This window comes from Diadema antillarum, unplaced genomic scaffold, assembly GCF_040938485.1.
Source record: "Diadema antillarum isolate AM-2024a unplaced genomic scaffold, OU_Dant_1.0 scf00000172, whole genome shotgun sequence".
In the NCBI taxonomy this organism is placed as follows: Eukaryota; Metazoa; Echinodermata; class Echinoidea; order Diadematoida; family Diadematidae; genus Diadema; species Diadema antillarum.
In genome coordinates this window covers 750,455-755,000 of record NW_027271061.1, presented here as the reverse complement: position 1 = coordinate 755,000, position 4,546 = coordinate 750,455, and positions in this window count along the sequence as shown.

The following is a 4,546-nucleotide window of genomic DNA, read 5'->3' as shown; positions in this document are numbered from 1 at the left end:
TTGTCTTTCTCTGCATAATTATTTTTTATTTTGACATCGTCTGGACACTAAATAGTGGAAATGAGAAATCCATAAGGAAAGCGTAGTTCAGACACTTCTTCACCCCATTAATTCCACTTATTCATTTTTGCAGCGAATCCTCTCTGCTTTGAGTCAGAATTTACATGCGATTTGTTATTGGAGTCTAGCTATTACAGCAACATTTTTGAGTTTAGCTCTACTACACAAGAAATGAATAAACTCAGATTATCAAAGCTGGAAATGCTGGATTATGGTCAAGTATCAGATGCTATAATAATCAGAGCAGACCCATGTAGAGATAGAAATGAGATAAATTGTGCACAGAAAAAAAATGCATGTGGCATATAAATTGTATATTAAAAGAGTAGATAACAACGGAGCTAGACAGAGCCTGTGGTTCATCCAAGGAAAAGCTTAATGTACAAATGCTCCACCCGCAAAGGATTGATAATAGACATCAAGCCTGATGTCATTATTGGTCCTGTTTTGTTTTTCAAAGGACTGTTTTTAGTGGAGTTTTTTTTTTTTCTCTTTGCAATGTGACAGAGTGGATATTGAAACTGTAACAGCTTCAGAATTATACTTGTGGTAAGATACACGTAGGATGTGAGGAGTCATTGGTAATGCCCACCTACTTTGCTCTCAGTACCTGAACTTGATTATTATTTAATCTGCACATCTGTATTAGGTGTACTATTTTGCAATATAGCCCCAAAAAATGTGTATATGGGAAGTCGGGTGCATCCTGGAAGTAGACTGACCGCTCTTTACAACTGTGTATAGGAGTAGGAGTTATTACTCTCTCAGAGACTCATTTGTTTGCTGTCCAGCTGATTTTTCATATGCATGGTTACAATGTGCATCATCTTTTTGTCATTTAATGATCATCATTACACATTCCAAATGAGCATAATTTCACTCTTGATTATAGCAAGATAGGGTAATGGCTCTTGCTGAGTCAGATTAAAGTGGTACACTGTACACAGAGACCAGAGAAATTAGATGATGTGCGTTTTTAGCTGAAGTGCGATATGATGAGTGTCACTTCAAGTGATTTGCAATGTGTACACTGTATGACTCAGAGTAATTATACAAGCATGATATCTATGTTCTATATATGTGCTGGTATTGAAAGAATAGAAATCCATCAAACTAGCATTAATACATTCGTTGTGAGACAATGACTGAGCTAATTTGAAGGACTGCAAGTGTTGGACGTAACATCTTTTCTTTTGTTTTTCTTTGTAATCATTATCTTGCAATAATTGAATATGCAGATGTGCTTAGTTGGCGTGCTGTATGTATGCCATTAACACCACCAGTTTGAATATCTCCTATCAAGTAGATAACGTTGAGGAATGAGAATATTACTTACACTTCCACTGGAAGAGATGAGAAGACTGTAGTGTAGATTACTGAAATCAAGTTGTTCATTGTTTAGGCTAGTACTATAATGTGTATCATATAAACGCATTGTCGAGAATCGTTTGCCCCAGACACGTGTTAATTGTGCAAAGTCAAGGATATATTTGTTACTGTTTAGAAGTTTGTGTGTGTGAAAGGTTCAAAGCCGAATATAATGTTGAATATGTCATTAGGTTCGATATTAAAACTAGGCTGGTAGAATGAGGAAGACCAGGGCCTTATTTCATATAAGATGCTTGGACAGTAGGTCTTGCTGGAATAGCAACTTCTTGTAAGAACATCCAATCGGGAAGCTTAATTCTTGTTTTTACCATGGTATTTGTCACTCCAGCAAGAGTTGTTGTCATGGCAACATTTTTTAATGAAACGTGGCCCAGTTTGTGCAACTTCTTGGCATATTCCTGTTTTTACGTTGGTGAAGACTATTTTTTCATGCCTGATCAGAAGATGTTTTGTCCATTATTATGCTCTTTATCATGCAAGCATGGTGAGTACGGTGAACTTTAGCACTGCGTCAATTGCTGTGGGATGACGTGGATCCAAAAGGGATATTGAACCTAGAACCTGATGGTTGCATGTGACCCATTGCCTATAACAGACTTGTAGGAGCAACTAACACGGCAACAAGCTGAAATCCTGAAAGTTGATTGGATTTAGCTATGGTAGTTGAAGCATTGCTTAAGCTACGAGCTTCAAGTCTTGTTTATGGTGGTGTTGTGGTTTAATTGTAAACCACAGCGATCTTTCTGACACACCAAGTTGTCACCTTCTTACAATGCTGTGAATCTTTTCTTCTATGTATCTCCAATGTGCCTACAATAATTGTAATTAAAGCATACTATGATCTCATGTGTATATCATGACTTTAATTGAAACAGAAAAAACAACTGAAGTTCATGTTATAAATGTGTAACAAAGATACGTATGACTTGATTGAAATGCATTTGTGCATAAATATATGTTGTATGCTTCTGTTGACCGATTATGAGATTGTTATGTAGTGAGACTTTATTACCTTATAATTGCAGAGAGATTTATACTCAAAGAATACTCATATAGCTATGTGGAGTATGTACATGATATGGCGGAATGTATATACTTCTTGAGCTTAAACTTTGAGTTTGTTATCCCCTCATCTTTTTATTTCTAATGGCGTGATTTGCTCACATACTTTGTGTAGAATTGAATCAGGCAAAACGATTTTCTTATATGTACCGAGGATGACATCCATTGCTTCAGTAGATTTCTTATGTAAATTTAGCCGTTTGCAAGCAAAGACGATAGACATTGTGCAGTCCATAAAACTCCTGTGGCAGTAGGGTAATACATGTACTCTCTATATCTTTGTATAATCACTTTGTAGCTGTCCTATACAAGTGCTGAGGTATCATTAGAGAGATAAGTGAATGCTCTTGGACTTTTCCTCAACTAGAAAAGGAAAATATTGACATAATAAATGTACTGTTAGATACCCCTCTTGATGTATCCCAGAGCCTAGTTCAGGTTTGTTTAACCTAGGTCAATGATGCTGCAGCTACCATAAGATTTAGATTATGTGGATTGTATCTTGTGCACATTAAGGTACGTAAGCCTATCACCTTCCCACCTCAATAAAAGGAATTAAAGTATTGATGTGAAGAAAAGTTTGACAAAACAGTGAAGTTGATTACGAACCGGTTAATGAGTAGCATTAATTTTTGTATAATTTTTGTTAAGATTGGATTTTCATTATGAATGGCATTTTTTTAAAAAAGGTCACATACCCTCCTTCTGCTTCAAATCTTCATTTACAAGTAGTTCCCGGAAGCAGTATAGGTAATAGATCATCATGTCTTTAAACAATTCTAAATATCGTTTGTATTAATGTGTGTGGAAGATAATTACCACAAAGTTGATATATGGATGTGTTGGCTTTTCCTTCACACCCGAGAATGCTAGTAGATGAAGATTTTGTCAGATTGTTGTTATTTCTGCATACCATGTCAAATGATGGTTTTTTTTTTTGCTTACTTTAATGCAATATCTAAGCCATATTATTTTCTCAATCTGCCTTGCATTCACAAGAATTTTGTTGAAAGCTCACCGCTGCAGAAAGCATTAAGATGTGAACACGATAGCAGGAAGTTCTAATTTTAAAAATCTTGCAAACGTGTCTTGTGTTCAATTATTTAACCCGAGTTATATTGTGAATAGAATTGGCAGCCCCAAGTGTAATGCACTCTGCTTGAAATTACATTGGGAAAGATCGTGGAATCAATCGTAATCTCATAGCGATGTCTACGTGGTGGATAGAAATAATTCCACAGAAATTTCAATAACCTTTTGTTTTGCAATTTGCAAGGTAAAGTAATTAAAAACACTCCATGGATTCAACATCTGTTCGTATTTCTTCGATGATAATGCTGTGTAGTTTGTCCGGAAATAAACGAGATCATAACACATTCAAAACGTATTACTCGTAAACTACGACATTTCTGTACATCACTCAACTTTTCCAACTTTGTATATTGTAAAGAAAATCAACACACGAAATCAAACAGAAAAAGGCTTTTTCATACAATTTCAATTTTATTGAGGAATTTGTCTCATACTTTGTTTGGCCCTATTCATAGTGGCAAAATCAGTTATAGAATGACGAGGAATAAAGCTTTCATTTTTTTAATGGCAAATTTGACTTACATGAAGTAGCACAACTACATGACGAACACCAGTATCAATATTTGAATCATTACTTCATTCACAACAGGATTGACGAATCCATCGTGATAGAATCACAGCTCAGGGTGTGGATACACATCGACAATTCATCTTTTTGTCATTGGTTGCCGACGGGGAGAGAGAATCCGGGAGTGCACACTTTTTGAAATCTACGATGCTCTTGAACTTTTTGTTTTACTTAATCTTGCTGATAGGGTCAAATTTTATGGCCAGCTACCCTATAGAACGATTCTACTCACATTAGCAGTTTTTGTAGGAAAAAGGACACTACGATCTACTTTCCGTTGAATAATACGAAATCCATTGATTGTCACTCTAAATGGCCCTAAATGTTGTAGATTCTTTTTATTTTTATCTTTTACTCTGGGTTTGGCTTGGTGGC